General features: G+C 44.3%; 1 protein-coding gene across 7 annotated transcripts in view; it reads right to left on the bottom strand.

Moving 5' to 3' along the window:
- The window catches only part of KCNT1 (potassium sodium-activated channel subfamily T member 1), a 121,337-nt gene that overhangs the window by 69,231 nt on the left and 36,018 nt on the right, over positions 1–16,088 (bottom strand). The window lies entirely within an intron of this gene.

Here is a 16,088-nt window from a genome sequence, read left to right as displayed (position 1 = left end):
CTGATTGGAAGGAGCTTCACCCGGCACCGTCTTCCAATGGCTGGCAGGTGGTCATTTAACCCACGCGCGCCAACGGCGCACCAAAGCAAACCACTCGGCTCTCTCTCTCCCCGGCGATGAAATATTCATCAGAGCCTTGCGGCTTATGAATTCTTTAAAACGATGCTAAAAGGCTGGAGTTGAAAGGGGCTTTCTCATAAAGCATTCCCCTTCTTGCTGGCTGGCATTTCTTGCCCTCGGGGTAGTAAGAAGCGGTTTTTTTTTTCCATTGGTGGGCATTTGCTGGAGAGTTGGAAGCAGGAGTCAAGTAGGGAAGTAGCTCAGATTCCTTACGTGAACACGAATAGGCTAAGTCTGACTCATCTCCACTTCACCCCAAGTGCCTTTGAGACTTATCTAATCTTTCTCAGGTGAGGCTGCCAATCTGGAGAGACTCCTGCAGAATAGAACATAGAATCATAGGGTTGGAAGGGACCTTGGAGGTCTTCTAGTCCAACCCCCTGCTCAAGCAGGAAACCCATTCCTACCTATCCCATTCCCTTTTGTCTACGGGTGTGTGGGGGCCCCTGCCCTCTGGAATGAGCTACCTCCGGGGCTTTGTCAACTCCCCAACTCCCCGACCTCTGGACCTTTCGCCGCGAGCTGAAGACGCGTTTGTTTCAGCGTGCAGGGCTAGCTTAAATGTAGTTTTAAAATGGGGTTTTAATTGGGGGTTTTTAAAACGGGGTTTTTAACTGTATTTAAATTTTAGGCCATATATTGAATTAGTTTTTTATACCATTTTTAACCTGTGCTATATGTATTCTCGTATTTTATTGGCTGTGAACCGCCCTGAGTCCTTCGGGAGAAGGGCGGTATACAAATTTAATAAATAATAATAATAAATAATAATAATAATAATAAAGAACTCAGCTTGGAAGGCTCATGTGTCATTCTTGGTTTAGGACCTGACAGCTATAGAATAATAATAATAAAAAAAGAAAAGATTCAGAGCATACCAAAATACTAACCAAAGCTGATTCTAAATAAGCTTAGCCTGTTTTCTTTTAGATGTTTAGCATAGTTGGGAAATACGATGCATGAATCCAACTATACACTACCGGATTGCGGTTGAAACATTAAGCCATGAATCAGAAAAGGCCCAGAGCATCATGACTCAGTGCTGGAGAAAAATTCAAAGGAATAAAAAAGAAAAGATATTCAGCACTATGGACAGCAATTTAAAAAAAAATATTTATACAGTGTGTTCCTTTGACATAGAATTGACAGGAGGGGGAAAGTTCTTAGACTCATGGAGCTGGAAGGGACCTTGGAGGTCTTCTAGTCCAACCCCCTGCTCAAGGCAGGAGACCCTATACCATCTCAGAGAAATGATTGTCCAGTCTTGACAATCTCCAGTGCACCCACTGGGTGGGACTAGATGACCTCCAAGGTCCCTCCAAACTCCGTTACTGTTATTAAGCCCTCCTAAAATTCTAGCCACCCACTCTTTTTTAGCCACCCGATAAAAATATATATATTTTTATTCCCCCTTCTAGATAGTTTCAACTAATGCAGGAGACCAACCCAATTCAGGAGTTCTCGGGATGTCTGGACTCAGCTGGGGAATGGCATGCCGGATTAAAAATGGATGAACCTCAGCTGTCCTTTCTGAGTCAGCCGCTATTCAGATGCAGAAATGTGTTCGAAAACAGAGGCATTCTCCTTCCTCCAGGAACCTTCTGGAATTTCCACAGTTGGGTTGCGCCCAACCAACTAAAATAGGCCGAAGGAGGTTGGGCAATGATGATTCAGCTTGTGGTAAGAAAGCGTTATGTTGTGTGAACCAGCCTTTTTTTTTTTATTATTCGCATTTATATCCCACCCTTCTCCAAAGACTCAGGGCGGCTTACACTATGTTAGCAATAGTCTTCATCCTATTTGTATATTTATATACAAAGTCAACTTATTGCCCCCCAACAATCTGGGTCCTCATTTTATCTACCTTATAAAGGATGGAAGGCTGAGTCAACCTTGGGCCTGGTGGGACTAGAACCTGCAGTAATTGCAAGCAGCTGCTGTTAATAACAGACTGTCTTAGCAGTCTGAGCCACAGAGGCCTTGTCTGAAGAACCAGAGTCTGGTCTGACACTTGATCGTAACATATCATCATTGATTATTTTAAACCCTACGATGAACAAATAAGGGAACTATGTTACAGAGAAGAGCAAACAGGGGATTGGAGACTAAAACATACGAAGAACGGTTGCAGGAACTGGGCCTGGCTAGTCTAGTGAAGAGAAAAACCAGGGGAGACAGGATAGCCAATATTTGAGGGGCTGCCACAGAGAGGAGGAAGGGGGTCAAGCTATTTTCCAAGCCACCTGAAGGCCAGACGGGGAATAAAGGATGGAAACTGATGAAGGAGAGATTCAACCTGGAAATAAGGGGAAAGTTTCTGACAGTGAGAACAATCAACCCATGGAACAGAAGTTGTGGGAGCTTCATCACTGGAAGCTTTCAAGAAGACTGCCATTTGTCAGAAATGGTGTAGGGTCTCCTGCTCGGGCGGGGGGTTGGACTAGATGACCTACAAGATCCCTTTCAACTCTGTTAATCTAATCTAATCTAGTCTAATCTAATCTAATCTAGGTATGTACACTCTAGCAAAGAAAAGGATTAGGGTGATATGATAGCCTTCTTCCAGTACTTGAGGGGCTGTCAGTGCTAGAAGCATTCATTTTCCTTTTTTTTTTTTATTCTGTACGGACAGTTCAATTTTCTATGGTTATCAGCAATCTCCCAGGGTGAGTGGTGCGGCAGCCTAGAGGTGGAGCTCTCGCCTCACAATCAGGAGGCTGCGAGTTCGATCCTAGGTAGAAGCAGATATTTCTCTCTCTGGGCACATTGAGATATATATCTGCTGAACAAAACTCCGCATTGGCGACAGGGAAGGGCATCTGGCCAGTAAACACTCAACAGCTCCATTCAGTTGCCCAGACTCAGTTGTCCACCCCACACAGAATTATTAAAAGAGGATGATGATCAGCGATCTTCCAGGGTTCAACCTTCACAACCCAAGTGGATGAGTCGATCCTCCACCCTGTTTAACACTTTCTCAAAACACCAAAGCAGTCACTTCATATTCCCGGGGCCTTTGAGGTCGGCCTTAATCTCACTGACAAACACGTTGTTTTGTTGGGTTTTTATTTTTTTTGATTCCTCGTCTTAACAGCAAGCGACTCTTTTTCATCCATCAAATGTTTGGCGCTCTGTTTGATCTCCTTGCCAAGGCTGCAGAATTTGTAGCTCCTTCAGGCTGCGAGATGAAGGAAAGCACAGCCATTCCTCTTGTTAGCATTTGGGAATAAAACCCAGGCACAAGCTTATCTCCAGTAAAAAATTATTAATGTGGAGTGTATGAATACGTCAAGAAAAATTTAAGTAGGGAGAAGATAAAAAGCTACCCTGGGATTATATGGCAGGCCACGGTGAGAAAAAACCAATTATTATCCAATTTGGAAATAAGAAGTAATTGTAGAGGTATTGGATGTGCTTGTTCATTTCTGTCGCCAAATGTAGAAGACATTATACATTTCGATTGGAGATATACTCCTAAACCTTTCCCTTCAAATTTCTGAATCTCTCTGTTATTAATAGAATAACAGAGTTTAGTTTACTTTATTGTCATGGCGCATGGTACAAGGAAATTAAATGCCGTCTTCAGTGTACATTTGAACTATAAAAATAAAAACACAGACAGGTATCCTTTACATTCTATATAATTGAAACTGAAAACCTGATATTGCACTATTCCGTAGAATTCAATATGGTTATTGCCCTGGGATAGAAGCTGTTTTTCAGCCTATTTGTCCTTGTTTTTAGTGTCCTGTACTGTCTGCCAGATGGTAATAGTTCAAAAAAAAAAAAGGATGAGATCCAGGATGAGATGGATGTTTAAGGATGTTTTGAACTTTCTTAAGGCAGCAGGAGCTATAAAGCTCTTCCAAAGAGGGAAAGAGGGCAATCAATGATCCTCTGGGCAGTGACATTGACCCTCTGGAGAGCTGTCCTATCTGCCACTGTGCAATTGGCAAACCATACACAGGTGCAGTAAGTTAAAATACTCTCTTTGGTGCAGCGGAAGGAGGCCCCCAGCAGTTGGAAGGGACCTTGGCGGTCTTCTAGTCCAGGGGTCTCTAACCTTGGTCCCTTTAAGACAGTGGTTCTCAACCTTTATAGTGCTGCAACCCCTTTAATACAATTCCCCACAATGTGGCGACCGCTTTAATACAATTCCCCACAATGTGGCGACCCCAACCATAAAATTATTTTCATTTTGAATTTATCACGCCTGAAGCCGTATTGGCTAGCGATCTGAACTGCTTGCGATTGCCTTGAGGACGGAGGCATTAAAGCGGAAACTCCTCCCCTATTAAGTTTATCGCGCCTGAAGCCAGATTAGGCTAGCGATTGGGAGTGGTTGCAGCTGGCTTGAGAGGGAGACATCAGAGCAAAGATTTCTCTCTTTTTTAATTCATCGCTCCTGAAGCCGAATTCGGCTAGCGATTTGAAGAGCCTGCAGCTGGCTTGTGGAGTCAACCATTGGAGCGCGATTCTTCGACTCACAAGTATACTTCCCATATTTCCGATGGTCTTAGGCGACCCCTGGCAAATCGTCATTCGACCCCCAACGGGGTCCCGACCCACAGGTTGAGAACCGCTGCTTTAAGACTTATGGACTTCAACTCCCAAAGCTGGCTGAGGAACTCTGGGAGTTAAAGTCCACAAGTCTTAAAGGGACCAAGGTTGGAGACCCCTGTTCTAGTCCAACCTCTAATAATTCTAATTATTAGTCTAATATTTCAGACATGTGCCCGCTCAATCTCTTCTTAAAAGTCCTCAATGATGAAGCACCCACAGCTTCTGAAGGCCAGCATTCTAGGAGCCATCTAATTTAGGATAAATTAGGATTAGGATGATTTAGGATAATCTATTGGTGTCCTTTGCCCTGAAGTGGAGAATCAATGGCTCTTAGGATATTAAAAAAAAAAGATACGTTTAGAATGAGATGATTCAGTAGAATCCAACACAATGACCATAAAAGATTAGACTTCTGAAGAAGCCGGAATGCAGGCAGCTCATCTTTCTCCCTGATTAATGCTCAGCTCGTAAGAATCACAGAATAATAGAGTTGGAAGGGACCTTGGAGGTCTTCTAGTCCAGCCCCCTGCTCATGGAGAAAACCTATTTCAAACAAACGGTTGTCCAATCTCTTCTTACAAAAAACTAACCCTGACTAGGTGGCTCAGTGGCTAAGATGCTGAGTTCGTCGATCAGAAAGTTCAACAGTTCGGCGGTTCGAATCCCTAGTATAGATCTCCTACTGTCGTGTCCCACTCCTCCGCTGACGGCCAGGTCAGGGAAATCCGAATCAGGCGTGCCTCTGCAGCTCTGCCAAAGTCCTAGCAAAGTCCTCAAGGCAGGCAGGAGACCAGAAAGTGACTTCAGCAAGATATGTTTAGACTTTGCCTGACTCAGAGACTGCCAGAAAGCAGATCCTTTATATAGGCCATGGGGTGTGGCTCCATGACTCAGCACTTATCCAGGCCTGCCCCTCCCTTCCTTCTGTTGACGCCGCCTATCAAGTCTTCTGACGCGAGGGTCACTCCAGTCGGCAGCTGTTGGCAATTGACCTTCCTCAGGCTCACATGCTGTGGGGGAGGGGGAGGGGTCTAGTTGCTCCGTTTGCCTGGGCATGGAGCCAGAGCTGGGGGCTGGAGATACTTCCTCCTCTTCAGCCTGTCTGGGCATGGAGCCAGGGCTGGGGCCGGGAGGCATACTAGGACATTCCTCCGTGTTCGGAAGCAGATAAGAAGGCCCCGGCTGAGGTGAGATCGGACGAGACACAACACCTACGTGAGCAGGGGGTTGGACTAGAAGACCTCCAAGGTCCCTTCCAACTCTGTTATTCTATTCTATTCTATTCTATTCTATTCTATTCTATTCTATTCTATTCTATTCTATTCTATTCTATTCTATTCCATTCCATTCCATTCCATTCCACATTCTCTATTCTATTCTATTCTATTCTATTCTATTCTATTCTATTCTATTCTATTCTATTCTATTCTATTCTATTCTATTCTAAATAGCCCCCATTTATTTGCTTTTTATTTGCTTTGGTGGGCGCTTGCATTATAGGTAGCCCTCGATATACGACCGTTCATTTACTGACCGTTTGAATTTGGAACGGCACTGAAAAAAGTGACGAACGACCGTTTTTCATACTTATGATCTTCCCAGAACTTTTTTGGGGGGGAGGGTAGAAAAGGTCCAAGAAAAGAACTCTGGAGGCAACGCAATCACGCTCATGTGATTTACATTTGGAATGCTTGACGACGGATTCACATTTAGGGACGCTTGCAATGTCCTGCGGTCACGTGACCAGAGGTGAAATGCTACCAGTTTGGGCGAATCAGTAGCGGCGGCGGTGTGTGGTTCGGTGAACTGGTAGCAGCGGCAAAGAGCTCCGCCCACCCACTCGGACGTTGTTACTTCCTGGCTTTAACCAGGAAGTAACCTGTTTTTGACCCTCTGCACATGCGCAGAAGGCTTTGCGCATGCGCAGAGGGTCCAAAATCGCATGTGACGCAAGCACGCCGAGCGCGCACTTCCGAACCGGTAGGGAAGTTAAGTAGATTTCAACCCTGCACGGGACCAATTTTCGCGGCCTTCTGACAAACCAAAGTCAACGAAGGAACCAGATTCATTTAACAACCGTGTTACTCATTCTAATAATTCTACTCATTCTAATAATTCTACAGAGGAATTATTGAGTCTGTCATTTGCACCTCTATAACTGTCTGGTTCGGTTCTGCAACCCAACAAGAAAGACACAGACTTCAGAGGATAATTAGAACTGCAGAAAAAATAATTGCTACCAATCTGCCTTCCATTGAGGACCTGTATACTGCACGAATCAAGAAGAGGGCCGTGAAAATATTTACAGACCCCTCGCATCCTGGACATAAACTGTTTCAACTCCTACCCTCAAAACGACGCTATAGAGCACTGCACACCAGAACAACTAGACACAAGAACAGTTTTTTCCCGAAGGCCATCACTCTGCTAAACAAATAATTCCCTCAACACTGTCAAACTATTTACTGAATCTGCACTACTATTAATCGTTTCATAGTTCCCATCACCAATCTCTTTCCACTTATGACTGTATGACTATAACTTGTTGCTGGCAATCCTTACGATTTATATTGATATATTGACCATCAATTGTGTTGTAAATGTTGTACCTTGATGAACGTATCTTTTCTTTTATGTACACTGAGAGCATATGCACCAAGACAAATTCCTTGTGTGTCCAATCACACTTGGCCAATAAAATTCTATTCTATTTAACAGCCCCAGCGATTCCCTTAACCGACGTGGCAAGGAAACTCATCAAAAGGGGACGAAACTCAAATTAACAAATTTCTCGCTCAGCAAACAGAAATTCTGGGTTCAACTGCGCTCGTACATTGAGGACTGTCTGTATTTTATAATACCGGGGGAGGGGAAAGACATTGCAAATATGCTACGGTAATAAATTTGTTTGTGAAAATTATCCCGCCTGGGGCAAAACAGCCCACATTGTTGATAGTGTGAAAATCCCAGATTCAAAACTGATTTGTTATCTGGAGAGATAGCAAATGTTGGGTGATTGCCAGGGGCTTTCTCCAAGCACTGTGGTTAAAGATTTTCCAAAAAAAATCAGACGCAAACAAACAAAACAACTTCAGCACAGCAATGAGTCTAATCAATGTTTCCCACCAGCCTCTCTCTCTCTCTCTCTTTGGCCTCCCGTCAGATTCCAGGATCACAAGCCAGAAACTGAACCGGGCAGGAAAAATAAACTGGAAGAAAGAGCAGCGAAGGCAAAGGAGGTCATGGATGACGAAGAAGGGATGAGAAAGAGAAAAAGAAGGGAGGGGAAAAATCAGGAGTTATGCACCAACAACATGGTACCCAAAAGTGCTTTTTCAAAAGGCAATGTGCCCTTGGTAATTGGCCCAAAGTCACCCAGCTGGCTTTCATGCCTAAAGTGGGACTAGAACTCACTATCTCCTGGTGATTGGCTTAAAGTCACCCAGCTGGCTTTCGTGCTTAAGGCAGGACTAGAACTCCCCGTCTCCTGGTGATTGGCCCAAAGTCACCCAGCTGGTTTTCATGCCTAAAATGGAACTAGAACTCACCGTTTCCCACTTTCTAGCCTGGTGCCTTAACCACTAAACCAAACTAGTTCTCTCATTAGCTCTGCATGTATCAAATACATGGGCCTCTGGTGGCTCAGCAGACTAAGTCTGACTGTTATTAACACAGCTGCTTGCAATTACTGCAGGTTCAAGTCCCACCAGGCCCAAGGTTGACTCAGCCTTTCATCCTTTATAAGATAGGTAAAATGAGGACCCAGATTGTTGGGGGCAATAAAAAGTTGACTTTGTATATAATATACAAATGGATGAAGGCTATTGCTTAACACTGTGTAAGCCGCCCTGAGTCTTCGGAGAAGGTCGGAATATAAATTCAAATTAAAAAAAAATAGAAACTTCTCCCATCACTCCCTTGGTCCCTTAGAATGAGACCCTCCAAAACTCATATTTTTCCCGTTTCCTTGTGGATTATCATAGTGGTTTTCCCTGTATCTCCATCTGACTCAAGCTAACCCTGGTCCGCTAGTAGCAACCACCAGCCATCAACCATTCCAAATGGTTCAGAAAGCCAACATCCTATCATGGCAGAGTCCTCAGAAACAACAATAGGCTTTTACTCTGAAATAAGTCAGTATTAGAGATCGTCAACTTATCAGGAAGTTCTTGATTTTCGGTTGAGGCCAGGGAGAACATTTGGGTAAGGCTGAATTCCTCCCTAAATCATCTTTAGAAATCCAAAGACAGGGATTTAAAAACCCGGCTCGCTGAGATGAGAAACCAAGGAGCGAGTGCCAAGCTCAAAAGCATAATGGTTTTGAGTGAATCAGCAACTCCTTTGGGTATTTTTGAAGAAACCCAGCAGCAAAAGCTGGGCGAACAGGCAGCAATATAAATATAATGAATAAATAATAAATAAATAAATAAATAAAGGGGAGCCGAAAGGAGGAGGGGAATATTGATGGTGGGTTTTCAAAGCTCAGGTTTGAATGGACTGCAGGGGAAGAAAAGGGGTGAACCTTAAAATCACTCCAAGTTGTATACAAGGAATTGTTTGATGTAAAGGTAAATGGGATGCAGAATTTTGTAATCTGAGGAAAGAGCATTGTGGGACGAAGGAAGAGAAGGAAGGAAGGAAGGAAGGAAGGAAGGAAGGAAGGAAGGAAGGAAGGAAGGAAAGAAAGAAGGAAGGATTGATTCATAGGGAGGGAGGGAGGGAGGAATGATTTGGAGGGAGAAGGAAGAAGGAAGGAAGGAAGGAAGGAAGGAAGGAAGGAAGGAAGGAAGGAAGGAATCATAGGGAGGGAGGAAAGGATTCATAGAGACCAAGTGGGTGAGGGAGGAAAGATTTGGAGGGAGGAAGAGAGAAGGAAGAAGGAAGGAAGGGAAGAAGGAGGAGGAAGGAAGGAAAGAAAGAAAAAGAAAGAAAGAAAGAAAGAAAGAAAGAAAGAAAGAAAGAAAGAAAGAAAGAAAGAAAGAAAGAAAGAAACATGATAGTTGCTTCTTGATGGCTCGGAGTGGGAAAACCATTGACTCTCCAAACTTTGCTGAAGGCTCTAATATCCTGACCCCCTGCTCCCAGTGGGTGAGGAGAATTATAGTTCAGCAACATCTGGAAGACCACAAGTTTCGCCACCTGTATCAAATCCCTTCTTATCACAATGGTTCCAGCCTTCTTCAACCTGAACCCCTTCTTCCTTGTGTGCCAAGAGTAAGCGTCTCCTGCCAATACGGCCATAAACTTCAAGGAGCCACTATTGCAGACAACTGCTATAAATGGGACCTTGGAGAGAAGGTAGGAAAAGCCGCCGGATCTCTCGATAATCCGCAGGTGATCACTACACGGATTCCAATCTCCTCTACCAGATGTGCTTAGATCACCTTTCCCATCTTCCCCAGCAACGGGAGAGAGGGAAGAAATTGGACCCAGTTCCTAAACTGGGTCAAATTCTGATTTAAAACGCCTTGGATTCCAAGTTTGAGGATTTTCCTCCTTGACAAATAATACCAGCTAGGGGAGGGGAAAAAAATTGATTCTTTTTTTAACAGTTCTGTGCACTGGTGAGATAATAACGCAGGGTTTCCCTGGGCGAAACTGCTCGCTTCTCTATCCTGCTGGGAGATTGCAGGAATTAATTAAAGCCTTTGAACTCCGTTTAATTGAGCTGCTGCAATATTGCTTATCCAACATATAATCCGCGATTTTAACCAGGCCAGCCAGGAACCAAACAAGAGAGTTCATTTTTACATGGATCAATTCTGTTTGATTTTGGGTTAATCCTTCTTTTTTCTCCCAACTTGATACCGCTATAAAGCCAGCTATCGCCTATTCAGATCGATTAGGAATTCTGGCTTTAATACAATTCAGGTTTATTATCTTACGCTACAACTGACCCTCCGTTCTAAAGCTGCCCTTTAAATTTCATTTCATTATTTGTTTTCTTGGTTTTGCTCTTGAATTTTCCTTTGCGAAGCTGAGTTGTAAATTAAACAACAGTTGCCTTCAATGCTGCTACCCTTCAAAAAGACCTTGACTTTGTGTCGGAATGATCAAAAAATTGACAACTCCAAATCTCAACCAACAAATGCTCCGTCTTACACATTGGCAAAAAGAATCAGAACACAAAATACAAGCTAAGTAGACATAACCTTGTAGATGACCCTCCCTCTGTCAAGGACCTTGGAGTACTCATATCAAATGATCTACATGCCAAAGCCCACTGTAACAACATCGCCAAAAAGGCATTAAGGGTTGTAAACCTAATCTTGCAGTAGCTTTTTCTCCAGTAAGATTACACTACTAACCAGAGCATACAAAACATTTGCTAGACCAATTCTCGAATACAGCTCATCTGTCTGGAACCCACACTGCATATTGGACATCAATACAATTGAGCGTGTCCAGAAATATTTCACAAGAAGAGTCCTCCACTCCTCCGCTCGCAACAAGATACCTTATGCCACCAGACTTGAAATTCTGGATTTAGAAAATTTAGAACTAAATTTTCTAAATCCAGAATTTAGAATTAAATCCACTTTCGGCTGAAAGGTTGTTTAAAATGCTGAGAGGTTGTTTAAAATGCTTTTAAAAGTTAAAAAAAAAACATTTGGTTTGGGGTGTCAAACTCAAGGCCCACGGGATGCTTAGATCTGGTCCGCAGGGTTGGATGGCCCATGGTCCATATGCTAGTGAAAATGGAGCTGGGAAGAGGGCTAGCAAAACAAACTAAAAACAGAACAAAAGGAGAATTGCAGAAAAAGGGAAGGAGAAAGGGAAAGAGGAAAGACAAAAGAAAAAGAAGAGAAGATGGGGAGAGAGCAAGGAAGGAAAAATAAGGGAAGAGGGCAAGGAAGAAGAAAGGGGAATGAAGAGGGGAGGAAAAAGAAGGGAGGGAGGGAGGGAGGGAGGAAGGAAGGAAGGAAGGAAGGAAGGAAGGAAGGAAGGAAGGAAGGACGATTATAATGAGAGTAAGGGAGGGTCTCAGGGAAAATCCTGCCTTAGCACTTGGCCATCACAGGTGCCCCCGACACAAGTCCCATGTCACACCTACCATGACCGTGTGCCCACCCCCCGGCCACACCCATGACCATGCCCCATGCCCCCCACCCCCAGCCCTCCAAGATCAAACACAACACTGATGCAGCTCTCATTAAATCGAGTTTGACACCCCTGGGTTATTATTTGTTTGTTTGTTTGTCAACAAATAAAAAAAAAACAAGTAACAGAGTAAACACAGACATGGACACATGAAAAAAATTTGGCCCCCCAAAAACGACGATATAAATTGGCAAAACATAGCCATAAAAAGATCGAATGATTACATATAATTGGGGACAGTAGGACAGGGACGGTAGGCACGCTGTTGCGCTTATGCACACCCCCATAGGGACCTCTTAAGAAACATGAAAGGTCCACGGTAGACAGTTTACGGTAAAAGGTATTGTCGTGTCCCACTCCTCCGCTGACGGCCGGGTCAGGGAAATCCGAATCAGGTGTGCCTCTGCAGCTCTGCCAAAGTCCTAGCAAAGTCCTCAGGGCAGGCAGGAGACCAGAAAGTGATTTCAGCAAGATATGTTCGACTTTGCCTGACTCAGAGAATGCCAGAAAGCAGATCCTTTATATAGGCCATGGGGTGTGGCTCCATGACTCAGCACTTATCCAGGCCTGCCCCTCCCTTCCTTCTGTTGCCTCCGCCTATCAAGTCTTCTGACGCGAGGGTCACTCCAGTCGGCAGCTGTTGACAATTGACCTCCCTCAGGCTCACATGCTGTGGGGGAGGGGGAGGGGTCTAGTTGCTCCATTTGCCTGGGCATGGAGCCAGAGCTGGGGGCTGGAGGTATTTCTTCCTCTTCAGCCTGTCTGGGCATGGAGCCAGGGCTGGGGCCGGGAGGCATACTAGAACATTCCTCCGTGTTCGGAAGCAGATAAGAAGACCCCGGCTGAGGTGAGATTGGACGAAACACAACAGGTATGGGGGTCAGAGAGAGACTAACAATAGGATCAGGTAGAGTGTTCCAGACATTTAAGTCGTATTTCCTACAATTAAGATTAGAGCAAATTACACTGAGTTTAAATCTATTGATGGCCCTTGTGTTTATTAGGGTTGAAATTAAAGTATTCATTTACAGGTAGAACGTTTTGGTAAATAATCTTATGAATTTGCCCAGACCCTAGATACACAATCTCTCACAATGGTACAACCAATGAAGAATTCTTTGTCAGTAAGGGGAAAGAGATAATGCCAACTAGTGGTAATAATGATCAGCCTCCCCTTTGCTATATTCTCACTGTAGACCAGACAAACATTTTCCAGTCCCGCCACCTGGAATGATGGACTTCTTCCTTCCGCAGCGTCTAAAACCCACTGATATATTTCTATCTGCTACAACCAATTTACTCCCTTCTATTTCCTTTCTGCTGTTCTGAGCAGCTGACATAATCTTTCCGCCTCACTGCAGTTCTAACTATTCTGCGCCAAGCTTTGTTAGGAGGCCAGGAGAATCTTCAACGCTTACGTTGGATCTTCAGGCCATTCTACTTATGATAGGTGCCACGGATCAAGAGTCTTCTACAAGGCTTCTACAGCGCTTGGGGAGCAAACGTTAAAAGAGAGCTCCGATTTAGAACTAAGGAGAAATTTCCTGACCGTGAGAACAATTAACCAGTGGAACTGCTTGCCTCCAGAAGCTGTGGGTGCTCCGTCACTGGAGGTTTTCAAGAAGAGACTGGACAGCCCCTTGGCCAGAATGGTGTAGGGTCTCCTGCTTGAGCAGGGGGTTGGACTAGAAGACCTCCGAGGTCCCTTCCAACTCTGTTATTCTGTTAATAACAGAGAGATTCGGAAATTTGAAGGAATAGATTTAGGAGTGTGTCTCCGGTCGAAATGTACAATGTCTTCTACCTTTAGCAACAGAAATGAACATGTAAAATGTAAAATTTGTTACTACCGGCTCTGTGGGCCCTCTTCCCTTATTTACAACCTCGGCTGAAGAGGTTGTAAAAAAATGCCTTTAAAAGGATCTGGCAATCAGGCAACTCAGCTGGGATCGCCAGAGGAGCCTTTTAAAAGCTTCTTTTTTAACAACCTCTTTGGCCGAAGAGGTTGTTAAAAAAAAGCTTTTAAAGGGTTCTGATGATACCAGCTGAGCTGCGCAATCATCAGAGTTTTTTTTGTTTTTTTTACTTTTAAAAGCATTTTTTCGGCTGAAGAAAAAATGCTTTTAAAAGTAAAAACAAAAGCCCTCTGATGATCGCGCGGCTCAGCCGGGACAGGGGGCAGGGCCAGGGATTTTTGCTACCGTTTCTCCGAACCACCTGCCACCATCGCTACCGGATCAGGTGATCCGGTGCGAACCGGAAGCATGTCACCCTTGCTCTACAATTACTTTCTAAATTGGATAATAATTGGCTTTTTTTCTCACCGTGGCCTGCCATATAATCCCAGGGCAGCTCTTTTTTTTTTTATCTTCTCCCTACTTAATTTTTCCTGACGTATTCATACATGCAACGTTAATAATTTTACTGGACTAGAAGACCCCGAAGTCCCTTCCAATCTATCATTCTATTTTTCTATGTTTCTTCACTTCCACCCTGCAACATAACCAGCAGCCAGTTTGGTACAATGCTGGCTTGTTCTTCAAGTCACTCCACACACACACACACACACACACACACACACACACCCCACATCAAGATAATTTCACGGGAGGAAATTAAGGGTGCAAATTCAGCTCCTCTTTATCACCAGGCAAAATGCTGGAACGATCTTCAGACAAAACCAGCCCATCGTGTGGAAAAAAAAGAAAAGCAGGTCCCAAATGCAATTATATCATCTTTAACTTACAGGGAGGTCAGCCCCCCTTCCGCCACCACCCCGCAAGATCCTCGCTGTTGCTGCTGCCAGTTTCCAATTGGAATCATTTCGACAAAAAAGATCAGACAGGAGACTGATCCACGATAGATTTCTTTGGCTGATAATCCCAACTAAGCTCCGATGGCTCCCGGCAGGCGTGGCGCCAAGGGGTTGTGTGTGTGTGTGTGTGTGTGTGTGTGTGTGTGTGTGAAATCAGGATAGGAACCTGCAACTCAGCTATTGCACGAGTGTCCCCTAGTGGTGCTCTTTCCAACTTCTCGCCATTCTCGTTCAAGAGAAACTTGCTTTTTGGTCTCCCTCTGCAAGAAAGCTTTTTTCATTTGACTTTCCAAGAAGATTTTTTGGGTGGGGGGGGGAAAGAGTTTTAGGGGCAACCCAAGCCAAAAATAAATAAATAAATCACCTTTTATTGCTTTGGGGAGAGCAGAGATTTTGCTCGGTGGAAAAAAACCACAGAAACGGGCACGAGTTAGAATCTCGTTCAGTACATCTCACTGCAATCAAAAGTGAGTCTCAGACGCCCTAATTAAATCTTGAGTCTGGAGCCAAGCTTCAAAAGGAATCCAGTTATTTATTAGGAGCTTTATGTTAGCAAGTTTCCAAGTGAAGCCACCTCTGACCGTACGTAATTTATGCTCCAATTATGACTCTGTTTCCCGTTCCCTCCAGGGTGTGTCATCAATCACATTCTCCAACAGAGCAATTTTGCGGATTGTAGAAGTCACTCCCCTCTGGTTGCTGGAGGTATCCCTGGGATACAGCCTTGAGGGAGATAAGTGGGGAAGGTGCATCTGTCTTTGGCTGCTGTGAAGCTTCGCCAGTTTTAACATCCACCCTGGACTATGGCAACTCAGGAGCAAGCCAGGGATGCTTTGTGAGTGACACTCGGTAGGCAATCCCATGCCCCAAAGAAACCAAGGCACACCTAGGCTGCATTAACCGAGGGACAGAATCAAGGTTGCATGAAGTGTTAATACCACTGTCATCTCTGAAGTGAACCTGGCTGAAGCCATCTTTTCTGGCCTCATAGTTGCCATGAACTTTGAAAGAAAGGGGAAAGGGAGGGGGAAGTAGATAGACCGGCTACCAGTCAAAACAAAAACGTTTTCCTGTGGGAACCAAGGTCATCCCGACAGATGCTGAGTGAAGGAGGAGAGGAGAGGCCAAGCAACCTCCCAGCAACTTTCATTAGACAACGTGACACCTGGAGAGGGAAATATTTGTTCTTTTAATTAGGGGGAAATCGCGGGAACTTTTAGAGTTGGTTTTCACCAGCTGTGCTGATATGATGTATCCAATCAACACGTTCTTTGAGGAATCTACCTGCCTCGGAGTTCTGTTTTTGGCGGATGCGTTACTTGGAACACTAACAACCACTTTATAATACTTTGGTAAGGCCACACTTGGAATGCCGCATCCAGTTTTGGTCGCCAAAATGTAAAAAAGATGTGGAGACTCCAGAAAGAGGGCAGAGAAGAACAACAAGGATGATTGTTGGTGGCTAAAACATATGAAGAACAGTTACTGG

The sequence above is a fragment of the Ahaetulla prasina genome, chromosome 16, assembly GCF_028640845.1.
Source record: "Ahaetulla prasina isolate Xishuangbanna chromosome 16, ASM2864084v1, whole genome shotgun sequence".
NCBI classification, from domain to species: Eukaryota; Metazoa; Chordata; class Lepidosauria; order Squamata; family Colubridae; genus Ahaetulla; species Ahaetulla prasina.
This window is presented reverse-complemented; position numbering and strand designations above follow the sequence as displayed.